The sequence below is a fragment of the Ammospiza caudacuta genome, chromosome 8 (genome assembly GCF_027887145.1).
Source record: "Ammospiza caudacuta isolate bAmmCau1 chromosome 8, bAmmCau1.pri, whole genome shotgun sequence".
Classification (NCBI taxonomy): domain Eukaryota; kingdom Metazoa; phylum Chordata; class Aves; order Passeriformes; family Passerellidae; genus Ammospiza; species Ammospiza caudacuta.
Window position 1 is genome coordinate 13,161,719 of NC_080600.1, and position 17,679 is coordinate 13,179,397.

The 17,679-nt window shown below is 40.5% G+C and overlaps 1 protein-coding gene across 3 annotated transcripts in view; it reads left to right on the forward strand.

The window, feature by feature from the left end:
- GULP1 (GULP PTB domain containing engulfment adaptor 1) overlaps window positions 1-17,679 on the forward strand; it is a 165,067-nt gene that overhangs the window by 12,134 nt on the left and 135,254 nt on the right. For 2 of the 3 annotated variants that reach the window (XM_058809192.1, XM_058809194.1), the window contains exon 1: window positions 9,639-9,728. The exons of the other annotated variant lie outside the window; for it this stretch is intronic. The gene's annotated coding sequence lies outside the window, so the exon portion shown is untranslated. Of the gene's footprint in view, window positions 1-9,638; window positions 9,729-17,679 lie in introns of those variants that run through there. 3 annotated transcript variants of the gene reach the window in all.

A 17,679-nucleotide genomic window follows, 5' to 3' on the forward strand; every position in this document is an offset into this window, starting at 1 on the left:
AGCATGCAATACTCCCAGTTAATGAGCAATATAGATTAAAGGCAGATGTCTGCTGAAACCATGAATTTGGCATTCATCTCATAGCAACATTTACTCTGTGCTGTATGTTTGCTTCTTGGTATGTTGGTTGCCAAGTGGTTGCAGTTGTCTTCTGTTGTGGTTTAAATTTTAAAAAAGGCCTCCATCTTGGAATTGCAGAATCAGAGAATATCCTGGGTTCGAACAGGCGCACAAGGATCACCAAAGTCCAGCTTCTGTCCCTGCACAGGATACCCCAAGAATGCCATAATTTACCTGAGACCATTGCCCAAAAGTTTCTGCAACTCTCTCAGGCATGGTGCTGTGACCACTTCCCTGGGGAACCTGTCCAGTGCCCAACCACCTTCTGGATGAAGAACCTTTTACTAATATTCAATCTAAAACTCCTCTGCAATCTTGTGCCCTTCAGACACATAGAAAAGTAAAACTGATCAGTGTTTTGTGCTTTTAGCAGAGAACACAAGGCGGTCTGATAGCCAGAAGCTGCTTGAGGCTGAAACTCAGCAGGAATTTGTTTCTGTGTAAAATGGCAGGAGTGAGCTGGAAAGTTTAACTTCAGAACAAGTTGTGCTCTTCTTGCTGGTGCTTAAATTATATTGAGCATGTTTTAGGCTTCTCCAGCAAACAGAGAAGCAGGTGCATGTGTCTCTACTTGGAACAAAGAGGTTCTGAGGAACAGTCAGCAATTGGTCTGATTAGTTGTCATCTAACCATGCAGGAGATGCTCTGGTGCTGAGATCTGAGCTCAGGTCTAGTCAGTGTCAGGTGCTGGGAAGTTGGTTTGTGTTGTGCCGTGTGAACATGAGACAGAGGGGATTCCCAAGAAAACAAGATATCAGAAAGCACTAACCAAAGGCCAGTATTTTATGATTTCCAATAGAAGAATAAAAAGAAAATGGCTAAGAGAAAAACAACTTGTGACCAGAAACAAACTGAAGCAGAAATAACCAGCTCTGGTTTCAGCTGAACAATAAGCAAAACTAGAATATGAGAAGAAAAACCAACAACTTAGAGGCATTGACACAACAGGAATTATTTGGAATTATTTTAAGTTAGAAGCAGAAGCAGAAAGACAAATGATTAGAGGAAGCTAGGAGAAAAAACACTTTCAGGGAAGCTTATTTTGTCTGATGGCATTGGTGAACAGGATTGTGTTGTCCTAGCAGACATGCCTTATCTTTGTTAAGGTAGAGAAGAGATTCTAGTCGGATGGTAGGAGGTTTTTCGGGGGCATTGTTGCTTTGTGTTGCTAATATTGGCCATATACTACTCTAAAATTACTTGCCATATGGGTACATTAGTTTTTTTTCTTGACTATCAAAAGCTGAAAGACTCCAAAATGAGATCAAAGGAAGATAAAATATTGTGCTGAATTGTCTGCTTTGTTTCTACAGCAAAGATATTATTTAGAAAAGTTAAGTCAAAGGGAGGAAAGGAGATTGGTGGGTATTGTACGGTTTTGATGTTTTCTTTAGGAGCTTTATTCCTAGTTTTCTACAGAGGCTATCTTTTGCTTGGTGGAACAAATAGGTTGTTTACTTGCTTATTGACATGGGTGGGATTGGCTACCCAGAGGCAGGTATTTAAATGAGCAGTGAACAGCAGAGAGCCATTCCACCCACCTGTGTGGGAGTGTGAAAGCACATGTTTGTTACACAGCTCTAAGGATCAATTGCGGAGCTGATAGCAGGGACCATTAGCATGCAAAAATTAATTTATTCTCTCTGCTTTACCTAGCAAGAAGTGGGTGGATGGAAAAACACCTTCTCATTGCAGAAGGCTAATGACTGATTACTGATGTCATTATACAATCAAAGGCAGATTTTTTTCCCTTCATGTCCTTAGGTGAAGGGAGGCTAAAAGGTGCAGCACCTGGAACAGCACATCCCTCTTTTCTTTTGGATGGTTAAAATAGACAGCTCTGCTTTGCCCAGCCACACATTTTACTGGCATAGTTCTGTGACCTGTTTGCTCTTTATTCAACAGATAAGCACCCATGACTTTTTTGAAAGTAATGCAATAATAACATGGACCTTTACAAATCAGAACAGTTATTGCTTTCAAAGGGGTGTTTAGACTCCACTCTGAGGTGTGCTGAATGTTAAATAGTCACTAGGGGGATGTAGGAGTTCTGCGTGGAAGTTGGGCTCATCTTGAATGAGTTTTTATTGCAGCATTAAAATGTGATTGCTTCATCAAGAGCAATTTTTGAACTTTACCTGAAAATATTGCACTTCCTGTAATATAAACTTAAATACAACCTCCTTGGCATTTCTTTTGAAAGCTCAGCTGGGCTTTTTGCCTGAGCAGTTTCAGATTAGTTTTAAGCAATAGCTCTTTCAAATAGAGTCTCACATATGGCCCGAATTCTGTGACATGTTTACTCCTTTAACTTATTTTTTTTTTTAATAATGAAAAGCATCTGCAGATCATTATCATCAGCAAACCTCGCACTAAAATTCTAACTGCACCTGGTGAAGAGAAGGCAGTTTTTAACCTCCACTTGTGGCACATGGGTGGTACTGACAAGGGATTGCCTTGTCTGTTCCTGAAGGCACGGGCATGAAAGACCACAGTGCAGCTCTGCAAGAATAACAATTCCAGCACAAACAAGAGTTTAGCTCAGTACCAGTCAGAGATGGATTTGCAGGTATGTTGTAGGGTTCTCTGGTTTGCACAAGTTCTTCACACTGTTACTCTGTTTTATAGAATGCACTATTACCTTTTAGACAAGAGCTGAGTTTTGCCTGCAACATAAAAGTCCATTTATAATCTGCCAACAGGCTCAGCTGCTTTTCATTTACAGCATAAAAAAGAAGGATTACTATTAAAGGATAAACCCAGGAAATTTATGTGAGATACTTACCAAGAAAATGGAAAGAATGTATGGGTCTGAAATGGGTGGCAAAGAATAACACAAAGCTTTCATGGTCTGATAGCTATGGAAATGTGTGAATTTGTGCCTGGTGAAAGCAATGAAGACTTATGAATGTGTTCATAAATCACATGTATCAGTTATGAACAAAGGAATAATTCTGTTGTTCATTTCTCACTCCTGTAACCCAAGAAGAACAGCTGAGAGCCTAGAGGGAAACATGGAGGTTGATTTAAATATCTGAGCAAGCCTGTTCCAAGTCTGTATTTGCAGATGCTAGCTCAGGGGCTTGCTTTCCTCTAAAAAGTTTGATGTTCTGTTCTCCTTGCTTGAAGGCACCTGTTTATGCTGGGAAGTCTATCCCAAAATCTGCAGGTAGAAATCTCAAACTCCAAAGTGATGCTTCCTCATGTTTTCTACCTAAAAATACAAATTCATTGTCTGAAATTTACTGAGGATTCTTAGATTGCATCACGACTGGAAGAGACTAATGGCACTCTCTCTTTGTAGACAGGTATATTCCAAACCGAGAGCATACTTAAAAATATTTACAGTGCTAAACTTCTGTGAGTAACATGTTTTCTGTAAAAAAAAAAAAAAAAAAAAGCAAGAAATGTCATGATTTTGGCTTCTATTTATGAACAGTGATGAGAGCAGTGGGCTAAAAAATGATGGTACAGCTGACTACAAAGGAAGCAGGTTCATTTCTGCAGCACACAAATAATGCTGATAATTCATTACCCTCCAAACTTTGAGCTACGAGGTCGTTCTAATTGGATGTTTATCCTTTTTCCTACAGATCACAAATGTGGTGTGTATCAGGGCTTTATTTCTTTTTGCAGTGTTAGGTTCTTTGTTGCAGTATTAGTCCCATGCTGCCTTCAGCTTTCATGTGGTTCCCCATGCCTTTTAAAAGTATTACCAAATTTATTTTCTTGTAACTTTTCAGTTATATGTGAAAAGTAACCCAAGGGTTTTTAATGTGCACATTAAATGCATGCAGCCCTTCTACTGTCCATCACCAAGGCTGTGATTTGTACCTAATGTGAATGAGTAAACTCAGCCTTAACTTGATGTGCATCTACATCCAGTCTTCAGTAAAGGAGTATTCAGTAAATGAAGTATTACACAAGAAAAAGGGAAATTTGGATTATGACACATGTATATAAAATATTGATTTGGTCTTGATGAAAGTCTCAAATAATGCTCATGTTTTGTGAGGCCTTGCCTAGACTGTTTTACTAAACCTTGAAGATTTCACTTTCCAATTTACCTGTTGGAAGGCACTGTAGTGTTTATGTCAGGGGCTTAGAAATTGTTCCAGATCTCCTTCCAACATTCTGCCAATTAGAAGGCATGAAAGCAAAGGCTTTCTATTTCAAGGTTCTGCTCTTGGATAAATATTTTATTAATATATTGCTCTCTTTGAATTCCACAGGAAAAATCATTGCAAGTTTTGTGGGAGCTAACTTGAAATTTTTCTTTGGTTTGCACACCACTAAGTAAATTTTTGTTGCGCTTTTTTTCAAATACCAGAAATATTTCAAAAAACTTAGCTCCATGTGCAGTGTAGAGAAGAGCAATTGTTTCTTTGATTCTTTCTGTCATAAGCTAGTGGCATGGTTATTGTTTTAGACCTTCTTAGTGTTCTAGGTTTTTGTCATAGACTAAGCAATTTAGATCATTCAGTTATTTTCAGAAGTAGATGTTCTACCACAATTCAAAGGATGACTGGCTAAGAAAAAAATCTAAAAAAATAAAATAAGCATTTCCTACTCTTGTTCTGTGCAAGGAATACTATATTTTTCCCTTTAGTTTTTAATAAAAATTCTCTATTGCTTCTTCCTTTTCTCAAAACTTTAGAATGAAGTCCCCCTTTTTTTCTCTTGGCTTTTTGGTGGGAGGTTTCACAGCATTAGTCTGTGAAAAGTTCTACATAGAATATTGCTTTTCTATTTTAGCAATATTTTGTAAGGTTGACTAGAATAGTTTTAATGTCACATACTCCCAGAAAAAGCTTCAGGGAAACAGAGTCTGACAGCCTTTGGGATGAAAACTCCAGCAGCTGTGACATAAAGGACCTTCTTCATATATGTTGTTATTACACAGTGATAACCAGCTCAGGTTTGCAATGAGCAACAGTAAATCAGTCACCACCACCTGCACCTGAGCATTGTCAGCAGCTTGTTTTTCTCATCCATTTACTACTGGTTTCCTCAGGCCCTGAATGGGCTCTAACAACTCAATAGTTAAGACATCTGGTTAAAATTGTATAGCCTATGGCACCTACCAAGTCAAAGTAATGTAATAGTTCTTTCTGCTCTTAAAGTTTTACAAAATGGAGAAAAAAGAGTAACAGCATAACAAGCAGAAAAACTATCAAATAGCTGGCAAGAGTCTTTTAATAAATGGGAACATAAGAGGAGCACAAGAAATAGTGTGGTTTTGAGTGAATAACTCTTCACATCTTTGAAACATGATTACATTCCCAGTTAATAAAGCTAGACCAGACATCTACTCATGTTTTCCCTCTTTACTGTCTCCATATCATACCTTCTAATTTATAAGATTAAATTTATAAGCCTCTGTCATTAATCCTCTCCCAAAAGATGTTTTTATTTTGAAAAATCCAAGTGAAAGTTCAGGTAATATGGTGCTATACAGCTGCCTTAAAGAGATGAGCAGACACCTTGTTGTGTGCTTGGTTAAGTCTATAGAAAGGCAAATAATTGGCAGGCTACTCAGGTCCTTCTGGCCTTTGCCATCTGTGATGCCTAAAATGATCTTAGTGCTAATGATGTCCTTCCCTTTGCTGAAATAGAGGCTTCCTGCTGTTGTTCTTCTAGTCTAAGGTCATTAAGATGAATGTTGTGATATCTGTTTACAATGTGGAATTTACAGTTCTTTTGGCAAAGTGAGGAAAACTTTAAATGGGGATGTAGATTGTACTACCATAACATTAAATGAGCTAGCAGTTAAATAGAAAATTGGCAATAGCTTCTCTGATATCGTTTCTTCATAAGGACTGAACAGGAGTTGTTTTGCTTTCTTGTTTCATGTCCATGCAGAGTAATGTTAAGTAGCTTTTGGTCTATGAGAGGTGAGACAGGACCCAGAAGGGTGCAGAAACTTCTCAGGTTGTGTAATTGGAGCAGTTTTTTAATCTCTGTGTTCTCTAGTAACTATTTTCTTGCAAATCAGTCCAAGTGGTTGTAGGCACACAGTTTGTGGTGCTTGGGAGTGGGCACAACTGTGAGCAGCACTGACAGCAACGAGCCATGGAGTGCCCAGGGGCACTGAGCAACCACCACAGGGAACAGAGGGCACACGGGTGCAATGCATGTATGATATGGATATAAAAGGTTGGGCTGAAGAACAAGAAGGGCAGATGCTTGCAGCCTTCTGAAGTGCTAAGTTGTTACTCTGTGTGGGTTGAAGCTTTCTGAAATTGTGTGGTGATGCTCTGTGTATTGTGGCTGTCTCAACTGCAGCATGTGCTGTGGCAAGATTGGTGTTTTTCCTTTGATATTGACATAGCTACAGGTCTAAAAGGCTTCTGATTGTGTTGCTTTAGCTTGTCCTCTATGATGTCCACCCAGTCATCACCATCTGTTTACATGACTGATGTTTACAGTCTCAGAAGAATAACAAAACCAGACCATTCATGTAGGAGCCAGGGTGCAAGCCTGAAATGGAGAGGGACATTTCATAAGGGCACACAGTGATAGGACAAAGGGGTATGGCTCCCAGCTGAAAGGGGCAGATTAAATATGAGGAGGAAATTCTGAGGCTTCTGAGACACTGCAATAAGTTACCCAGAGAAGCTGTGGGTGCTGCAGCCCTGGAAGTGTTCAAGGCTGGTCTGGATGGGGCTTTGGGCACCCTGGCCTACTGAAAGGTCTCTGCTTTTGGCAGGGGATTGGAAACTGTTCTATGTGTTTCTGAAAGATTTTTCTTTGCTCTGAGTGTCCTCTTGTCATTTCTTGTGTGCATTTCTTGAGTCCTTTGCTCAACTTCTCTACAACAAGAGTGATAGTCTTGGTAATGACCTGCATTTGCCCTCTTGTATTGTGGGGGATCTAGACTGCTGAGCAAGGCAGGATTTGCTTCTTTTTGCTCTCTATCTTTTGCTTTATGGACCACACCAATTAAAAAACTAAGAGGAATAGGTATTAATGAGAGAGTTAAAATATTTTTGCGCTACTTTTCCTCTCAAATAATGTCCTTGTACCACCCTGGGGTTATCACTGTTGATGGGGAAAAAACCAATCATAGAAGAAAGATGTCACATTTTCTTCTCTTTCCTTCAAATACTATGCAGCAAATTTAAGTTGAAAGTAGGTTTGCTCTACATTCCTTTTATTTAGGCATTTCAGTACAGATTATGTCAAAAATATATCACAGAAGAACTAGAAAGCTCCCTATGTCCTGAGTATTTTTCTCTTGTGTTATAAAATGTCTCACTTTCTTTAAAAAAAAAATTGGCATGCAGAAGCGATTTTGAAAAATGTCCTTTCCTGACTAATATATTCTATACATGTATTTTTATTGCATTTAAAATGGTGTAACTTGGTTTTAGAAAAAATATACCCTGACTTCATCAAGCATATTTGACTTCAGAATATGTTAAACAGTAAGTAAAAAAACCCATTCCTGCATAAAAACTTATTTTTAGCTTCCTCTGGTGTAAAATCTGCTATAGTACCAGAAAAAAAATTAAGTGCCCCTAATTTTACTTGCTTTCTGCATCACCTTTGAAAAATTCATAGTGTGCATTTCAATAGCCAAAATGTTTTCTCTATGTCTAGAGTGTGCTCTGCTTTGCAGATGACAGCTGAGGTTGTCTAATCAAACTAAAATTGGTACACTTACTGAACAAGGCTGAGCGCTTGTTTATGATCTGAACCAAAGAGCTACTTTGGATGTATGTTGTGGAATGCCAAATGGATAAAGATGCTTCCTGACACTGAGATGAACTGCAGTTCTGCCTAAGGAAGCGCTGCACGAACTGCCTTGTTGCTTTAAAGACCAACCACACAAACATGAAAAACAAGCAATTGAAGCCTAAATTGTTTTATCACAAAGTTTGAAACTTATACTAGATGAGCTTGTGTCTGTATCTTTGAGAAACTCTAAAAAAATAAGGTTCTGGATAGCAGCTGACTTTTACTTTTCTTCAATGATTTCATACAATTCCTAGATTATCTCTCTTCCCATCCTCCCTGTCACTGTTTTTGACAGGGACAAGTGGCTGAGGAGATGCATGCAATGCAGTTGTCAGCTGCAACCAGATGCTGCAGAAAGGTGTAAGGGAATAGCTGTCAGTAACAACAACACTCAAAAAAAGTTTATTTCTGATGGTGACTCATGCATTATCTGTGAATGAGATGTGTTTTGCTCAGATTCTCCTTCAACTTTCTCAATATTGCTGTAGTCAGGTTTAGTAGTTTTCTTGTTTAGTTTTTTTTTCCCCACCTAAACCTTTTTAAGGTTTAGTATATGAAAATAGTAGCAGCAAATAATTCCTGGATTTGATGTTATTTGGAATTTCAAGTTCATACAATTTCCCCAAGTGTTTTCCGTTTTTCTTCTTTCTCAGAACTCATTTTATATTAATGTTTTGGAATTTAGCTTGTTAGCTCCCTAGTAAAGTTTACAAATAACTCTAAAACAATGTGAAAAGTTCGTATTTGTTTCCTTTAGTTGAGAGACTAAACTGATGGTAAATTTCAGTCATTTTCTTATGTCTAGAGCAGAAAAACTACTAATTTACCTGGGTTTTGTGTACCTATTTTGGAGTTTGATTGGTTTTGGTTTTTATTTTAATCATGAATGGAAAAGGCAGTCACACTAATTAAATTTTTGCATATTTCATATTTATGCATGTAATTATCCAGAGCTTACTGATTTAAAAAGCTGCCTGCTCCTGACTTGTAGTCTTCACGGGTTTTTCTCTGTCATGAAACTTTTCACTCTGGACCATAAATTGCAACCCTGAACTGTTTTCCATCTTGTCTTTAAAACAAGGTACACCTGCTGCAGACAAAACGCCTTTGCGTTGGTTTCAGTGACATGTTTTGTTCTGCTCTCTAAATGGCCATTCTCGAGGTTTGTCTAGTGATTAATGCAAAATGAAAGGCATCTTTCATGTGCTGTTAAGAAAAAACAATCAGGGAGGAATAATAGATGAGTTTCCTGCCTTTCCACAGGCACTACATGCCTTATTATTGGCAGAAGCCCACCAGGAATAAAAGAAATATGGCAGACATGAATTCCTTGCCTTTGAGCAGGAAATGCTTTGTCCTTAACTTGCACATACCATGACAGCCATAAGAATGTATTTGGTGTTACGCTGTTGTGGTGTTTCTGAAGCACATGTTAACGAGGAGTGAGTGCTGCGGACGCTCTCCGAAGTGTGATGCTGTTGGGTACATGTGATCTGTACCCAACAAGATTCATTGCAGCTTTAACCGAGACCAGTGCGAGTGCGTCTATATCTTTTCTTTAGGAGAAGCCTCCTTGAGGAGCGCAGAGTTACCAAACCGCGCTCCTCACTTTCTCAGCCGCCGCCTACTCCTCACGCCTGCTCTCGCTGCCGCCGCGCTGCCCGGCCCTGGCGGCGCCGGCGGGAGGCAGGGGGAGCCCGGGAGCAGCGGCGGCGGCCCGGCCCGGCCCGGCGGCAGGCGGGGTCCGTGCCCGCCCGCCCGCGCTGACGTCAGGAAACTTTCGGGGCGGCCGTGGCCGGAGCGAGCGGCGCGGAGAGGCGGCGGGACGGGCACGGGCGGCTGCATCCCCGGCGGCTCCATCCCGGCAGGTACGCGGGGCCCGCGCCGGGGCTGCCCTGCCCCGCCCCGCGGTGCACGGAGGGGGGCACGGGGTCTGTGTGAGCGCCTGTTGATCGCCGCGGCAGCGCTGCCCCGGGCTCCGCCGCCCCGCTCTGCCGTGGGCGCGCAACTTGGCAGGGGCGGCTGCTGGGGCAGCTCCTCTCCCCGCGGGTCCCGCCTCACCTGCGGGGGCCGCCGGCAGCGGCTGCTCCCAGCCCGGCGCCCGCACGGACCGGGCTTGGTGAATTCCAAGTAGCTGCGAATAATGCGCTGCCTTTCATTCGGGGTTGGGGTTTTTGCCCGTTGTAAGTACAGTAAAGCCTTTATCCGAGAGGAGGTTTTGTTTTCCTCGGGAGGCTCCGCCGTGGCAGCCGAGCTCGCCGCTGGGGCTGCTGAGCGCTCAGTTGTTGTACAAGGGAGGATCTTCGGCTCGTAACCAAACCCAAACCACCGAGATAATTTTAACTCCGCGTGTGTCGGGAGGGTGGAGTGCTGGAGGAGTTGGCTCGGTCGTCATGCGAATAGAGAGAAGTCTGAGCAAGGACTGCGGCTCTGCCTTGGAGTTGGGAGGGAGATTCAGGGAGAAATTCTCAGCTTGAGAGGCTCTGAAAGTTCTATGACAATTAGAGGAGCGTGTAAAAGTGTATTGTTCATTTAATTTCACTGTCCTCATTTATTAGGGGGCACTGAGAGTCAATCAAAGACCCGTAAAGGTTAATTGTATTCTTCATACAAAGGAATTGGCTCCCTTCCGAAGAAATAGAGTTCTGGGGTCTTTTTTTTTGAACTTGAGACACTTATTAGATTTCTAATTTAAATAGCATGCAACTTTTAAACTTTCCAGTTCCTACAGATCCATTTCAGTTACAAGTTCTTAAAACGTCATCTTTATGGAAAGAAGTTATCACAACTAAAAAGATGCTAAACCCCCCCCATAAACTGGAAAGCAAGGCGTACGTGAAGGTGATTATGAAGGTGCTTTCAATGTGCAGAGATTCACGTAAAATATTATAGCAATATACTTAGTTTATGCAGTATAAATAAAAATAAGCACCTGTATTTGTGAGTTGTGTGAATACTTCTCCTTTTAGAAGTAATTTTCCATTATTTTCTTCTCCTGTATGTTAGATGAATGTGTAATGTGAGTGGTACCTTTCAGTTGTTGTAGGGTTAAGCAGTACTTCAGAGCTACTTAAGGTGTTAATCAAAATAAGACAAAACAATTCACCAGAAAGGAAAATATGGTTTTGAAGGTCAAGCTTCTATTTTTATGGTCATTTCAGAATGAACAGTAAGTTTTACCTCTTAGTTGTAGATTTATTTGGTTGATTTGTCATCCAGTACTATGTCAGGTACAACTTCAAATATTTGGAGATTATCCACTTGAACTTAAAAACGACAGACCAGGGGGAAAATAATTCCATGGTTATTAGGCATACATACACTTTCCTGGGATGTGTTTTAAGTGTATGAATGTGTTAGTGATTACTGATCTCATTAAAGGCATATGTTTACATGAATGCCTTGGATAAAAAGTGATTTAGGGATTAAAAGCCTGGTGTTATGGCACAGTGCTGAAGGATGCAAGGGAGAACTTTGGTTAATACTTTGAGCAGAGCTACAGTGGGAGGAATATCAATGAAAAGGGGCTGGAAATAAGCAGAAGCAAATACAACTCTGGTTGCCTGAGAAGTTAGGATGACGTGATTGGGTGTGCCTTGTGAGTGATGAGTAAAGAAATTAAAATTATTGCAACAGTGAACTGTGATACAGTGTTCTGTATAAAGCATTTTAAGTCTCATAGGAAATCTCCTGCTACTGGAGGACCAGCAAGGAGGAAGATGTAGCTAACAGGAGTGGAAAACAAGAGGGATGTTATACAAACTACTGGTTCGTACTGCTTCCTTAGTCTTTGGAGGTAACTTTGTAACCTTTTTGAGGGTTTTTCTGCTGTTCGAAGATCGTGCATCTATTGTTCTGCAAAGCACTCACCTGATGTGCCATTTCAGAATTTCCTTTACAAGGTCACTTTAATTTGCTAGTCTATTGCACGTAGACAAGGTGAAATTTGGTAGTTCAGTAGCAGTTTGTAAACACTCTTTGTAATGTACAATGTTTGGAAACATTGCTGGATGCTCTAAAAGTCGTCATCAGGAGACTTGCATGAAGCACTTGAGAGGTTTAATACAATAAACTGGAATTTGTATTATAATTATGGAATTAGTTTTTCCTCTTGAGATAATCCCTCAAGAGTGTACTGCTTGAACATGTCATAAGAACATAATTAGAACTACGAGCTGAATTAATTAAAGGGCAACTTCGGCTTGAACTGGGGAACATACAGCTTGAAAGAGAACAGAGGGGGAAACTACTATATCACTAAATTTTGGTCATACCTGGTATAGCTTGTGTCAGGATTCTAATTCTGTAATTTTTTTTTTCAAGAGAACAAGTAGAACACTGAGAGCTGAAAAGTCCACCAAGTTCTGTTCAGAAAAAACTGCAGGTCCCTTAGACTTGTTAGTTATTGTCGATGGAATGCATGGCAGAAGTTGAGTCTGTGTTCCAAGTACATCAGCTTCTGAGACAGGGCAAAAAAATCATTAGTTCATGACTTCATAGAGTTGTTGCACAAGAATATGCTAATTGGGCAGAAGTAAACCTTTTCCCCGCTGCCTTTTTTGCCTTACTGTAATCTGATTTTTGAAGGGATAAGCTCCTTTAGAGACTCAGGTTGTAATCCAGAAAAGAGCAAACAATACTGCCCCTGTTAGAACACACGGTGCCTCTGCCTAGCTAACAATGTTCTCTTTGGTTCTCTTACCTGCAGAATGCAGCTGTGCATGCAGATGTATCTGTCAATATCTTTGGAAGTAATTTCCTTCTTGGTATCTCTTGAATCCCTGAGATCAGAATGTTGGCTTTGTTGATGCAGATAGCTTTGCTGCTTCACTGCCAGTGCTCCCCTGAACATTCCCTGTGACTTAAATGCTTAATCAAGCTGTTCTGTGCCTTTGCTGTTGTGGGACGGCCAACTACTGCCACTGAATGTGTAGCCTTGATCTGGGTTTACAGTCTCAGCCTGTGCTGGTTAGGGCTGGGAGGAAGAAGGAGGTAGGCTTACTCAATTTTCTTTATTTTGTGTTCTGTCCCTTGAGGACAGTAGTGTCATCACTGCTCACCCTTTCAGTCTCAGATATGTGGCTGTGGACCTTGCCTGTGCCACTCTGTTTGTCCAGGGGCACTGCAGAGACTCTGGGGATGGTCAGTAGTAGCTCTTAAGTCTAAAAAAAATCTTTTTTCTTAAGCATTTTCATGCACTTAAATGCATTTTTAACCTAGGCTGCAGCTCCACTGCTTGTAACAAGCAGACAGTGCTCCCTTAAGGACCCCCTTGCTGTATGGTTTTCACAGAACGTTTGTTACACTAAACTGAACATCAAGAGTCCAAAGTGATGTTACCACAGATTTCATCCAGGATCCCAACAGAGTTTATCCAGCTGTAAACACATCATGAATTCCCAGGAAAGCATTTCCACTTTCATTCCTCCTCGCTTGTGCCAGTTTAAGCAGATGTTCTTATCACCAGGCTAAGAGGGTGCTCTGAATTGAAATATGATTGTTTTATCAGGCTGAAGTGACTTACTTTTCTGATGTGTAATTACATAGCAGCAAAGACAGAGAGAATGTAGAATCTTGTAGCTGAAGGAAACAAACATTTGTAGAACAGACAACACCTGGGTTTCTGACAGCCATCTATGTGGTTTTCACTGAAGCAAGAAGCAGAACTCAGGCTGTAACACCTACGGTTTGACAAAGGCTGCTTGATAATTTGTCAAAAAGTACTGGAAAGCCTCTTAGATTAAGGCACTGAATGTCTTTAACTTCGGCAATATTTTTTTGTTTTGAAGGGCAGCCATTAAGAAATTGTCATTTTAATTTCAGAGTCTGACATATTCATCTTATTAGTATATAATCACTTGGTTACTACTGCATTTATTTTATATTGCACCCTAAGCTTGCATATTCTGGTTTTATTCTGAGAACTGAGCTGTGTTTTCTCCATTTACTATATCACTTGGAGTTGTAAAGCTTCAGCTACATCTGTGCAGCCAAATGTTTTTCTGTGTGTTCTGTCAACAATACCCGATCAGCACCCTTGCCTTGCAATGGTGTGCACAAGTGTAAATTGGTAAACAATTCTCTTAATAATGTGCTGGCTGGAGACTGCAGCTGGCTCTGTTGATAGAGTTAAAGTGGGTTTTTTTTTTTTGTTTTTTTGTTGTCACCAGAAATTAGAACTATAATCTGTGGAAATTCTGGTTATTCCTGTGCTGCAGAGATATCCTGAGCAATGCGAGTAAATAACATTTCTATGTTGAAAAATTGTGAATTCTAGGGCAAATCTTTTGCTACTCAGAAGTGTGTGGTGGCTGTTTCTAGATTTTTTTATTGCTTTGTGGAGAAGGGTATGTGGATACTCCAGTATTTGGGAATAGATATGGATGCAGAAGCCTAATCTCTTCAATCTTCTCATCATTCCCAAAATAACATGAAAGCTGTAAAACTGCATGAAAATTCCTCCTCATTCTTTTCAGATAGAATGGAATAGTTTTTTGAGGAGTCGAGTTCTCTGGAACATTTTAAGGTCTTTATTGTGATTTTTTTTTTTTTTCAATTCTTCCTCTGGTCTCTCCATCCCCTTAGTTTTAATGGGGAAAATTCTGACCAAAGGCAAAATGCAGCAGTACCACAATGGGCAAATCAGGATCCTGACCTAGTACCTGTCGTGGCATTTAATACTCTTTTCTGTTTCCATTTTTCGTCTTTTACATGCAGATATCCTATCTTCAGTTCCCTCTAGGCAGAGTGGAACATTAGGCACTTAAACATTGTGCTTAAACTTTCCAGGTGATCTACTCTAAATCCCTGTAGTCTTTAAAGGCTCTTTCAGAGATCTCAAGCAGTCTAGGCAAAATCAAAATTATTTTCCACTAGACAAAAATCAGGGATGAGGTTGCTCCTGCTGTGGAGAAAGATGTTTGGAAGGGAGGTGGTTGCCCATTCTCCCGTGGGTGTTGCAGCTCTCCTTGTGGCAGGGGTCCCAGGGCAGAGCTGGTTTCTTCCCAGCTGGGTCTGCTCAGCTTTGGCAAGTCTCTTCTGTGCTAGTGCTGGCAATTTATATCTGCTGCCCAGTGTAATTATTGGTTTTCCTGCACACCAAGCTACTCCTGATATTAATGAATAATTATTTTTTTTTTTTGTTGGTTTGGGAGCTTTTATTTCAGGGTGTGTGTCTGTATTTCCACATCTTTTAAAGAAGGTGTCTCTTGAAACAGCAGCATTTTTTTCTTAATCTGTTGTGAAATCTTCTGGAACATATCACTGAAGTGAGGTAATGAGCCTAGATAAAGGACTGTGTTCCCAGTAAAATAGATTATTTTTCCTGCAGTCACATCTCAAAATGTTGTTTGGAACAGCAATCATTTTTGCATGCCAGTTACATTAGGAGTTGTTTAAGAGAGTTTCTTGTGTCCTTAAACCTATTTTTTTAATGTGTCCAGGATATCTTTCCAAATGCCTTGCTGTGCAGATATGTGCAGTCTCTAATGCCTCCTTCCTACACGCTGTGTGTTGGCAGCTCAGTGCATTCATAGATCATGAGTCAGGTTCCCTAAAAAAAAAAACAAAATAGTAAAAATGATGATGTTTAAAATACTACAGCCTCCTTGTGAACATTTAGTATTGTTTTCCTTCTTTAAAGCTTTTTCTTTACACAGGCATGAAGACCTGAATTTTATTTTTTATTAAAAACATTTTACTTTTCATACAAACTCCCAGTTTTAGGACTTGGGTCTTCAAGAAAAAGTATCTTGTGAGGTTTGCCCTTCTGCTGAAAATTGCAGCTTTTCTTACAGCTTTTCTTTTTTTCTGTTTCCTGATTGATCAAGTGGTAGAACCATCATTTCCAAAGCAGTGGACACTTGGGATCAAAGCTAAAGGGTGATTTCATGTTGCGGGGTATTGTATGCCCAAGTCATGCCTGCTTTAGAGTAACTGTAGTTATGATTAATGTGTGTGGACTTGTTAAAGCAAAAGTGAGAGGTGAAGTGTGCATGATGCTGAATCTTTACTTGGGGTAGAATATAGCAGCAGGGGACTGACGGTGTAGCCAGCAGAAAGTTTGAGACATTAACCCCCACTGTGGTGCCTCTTAATCTGTTTCACATGTGTAAGCTCTAAAGCAGAGCCTACTGTGGATTTGTAAACACCAAGGTCTTTAATGTCTGCAATAAGGACAGTCTTTTTCTTGATTCAAGCAGCCTGAAAATTGCATTACTAATTTTGTAAGTTACATGTTGCATTAATATTCAATTTATTATGTTGTGCAAATGGACTTAGGATGGAAGAAATACTTTTCCAACAACTTGTGCAGCTGGAGCAATTACTAATACCCTAATCTAATACCCTAATCTTTCTGTGCCATATAGTAATTGCTCTTAATTGTTTGCTTTTGCTGTGTTTTATGGCGTGAAACTCAGTATGTCAGCACTGCTGACAGGTACATCAGTGTGTGTAATGCTAACATTCCTAAAAGAGAGAACTTCAAGGTTTTACCTCACTGGATGAAACAGCTCATGTGTAGCTACCAATGCAGTGCTTCATACTTTTTCTTGTAAATCAGAGTTTGTAGCTGGTTTTTCTTGGTGAGGGGTTGGTTTTGTCTTTGCAGGGTGGTAAGATAAGAGAGGGGCCAATGCCTGTGGCTGGGAAAGGGACATGTAAAGTAACATTTTCTTACACAGCCATTTGAAACTGTTAAACTGCTAGTGGTTAAAATTCTTGTAAAATTGCTTGTGGGGCTCTCCACTGCTAATTCTACTTTTTATTCTTTTAAGAGCATATTAGGTTTCTTTGGAGACCAAAAGAACTCACCTAGGAGCATTCCAGCCTGTAAAAATGATTCTCCACCTTCCCTCCCATCCCACTGTGAGGGGAGCTCTGTTTCTGGTTTAGTCCCCACAGGTTTGGAATTGTACCTAAGAGATCAGCCAGTCTTGGAGAGGGCACTTGGGAAGTTCCCAGGCTAAGTTCTCTCAGGACCTATTGCTTCTGTCGTGCAAGACAGCAGAATCTGCAAGTTATGATTTAACCTGGTCATACTGACTGGCAATCCCATGTGGTTGCAACAAGCACTCTGCCATTAACAGCAAATGTGATAATCTAGAAGAGCATATGAGCTGTATATTGTTTTTTCTTTCACAACTAAGTAAATCTCCCAGATGTCTTGGTTCCAATCCCCTTGCTTTATGGCTGAGGATATTGAATGCAGCTATTAAGCTGTTAGACTGGTTTTGTATTAGTAATTTTCTGTGGTATGTAGAGTAATTCCTGAATCCAAATCACTATCTGGCCTTTCAGCCATGCCACACTGAATGATGTGCTTGCATGGGTGATACCCCAGCTATCAGTACAGGTATGTGACTCTTTTTTTTAACTGGTTTTCACTGGGCTGGCATGAGACAGCTGGTGGCCACTGCAAATCTGCCAATGTGGAAAGCTCAGAGCAAGCAGAGCTTATGTGGGTGTAGCAGTGATCTGTCAGGAGACTGAAGTGCAGTTGACAGCACTGTTGATTATTTCTCTTAGAAACAAGCAGGTGTTTGCCTGGCTTTGGTGCTGATTGGCAAGGCAAAAATGATTTAACTGCACAAGTGACAGTGCTGCTGCAAGGAAGGAGGATTTGTGTCACGGCAGGCAAGGATAATGTGCTGTACTTCTGAGGAACTGCTTAAATGCCTGGTGTTCTGTATAGTGTTTATTTCTCCAAAAGTGGACAAAAGTGGAAATGCTGGTTATTATCCACAGCAGTAGATGTAAAGTTGTCAGTCTGCTTAGATTTTGGCTTTTGTTGTTGGGTTTTCTGAGGAGGAGAAGGTA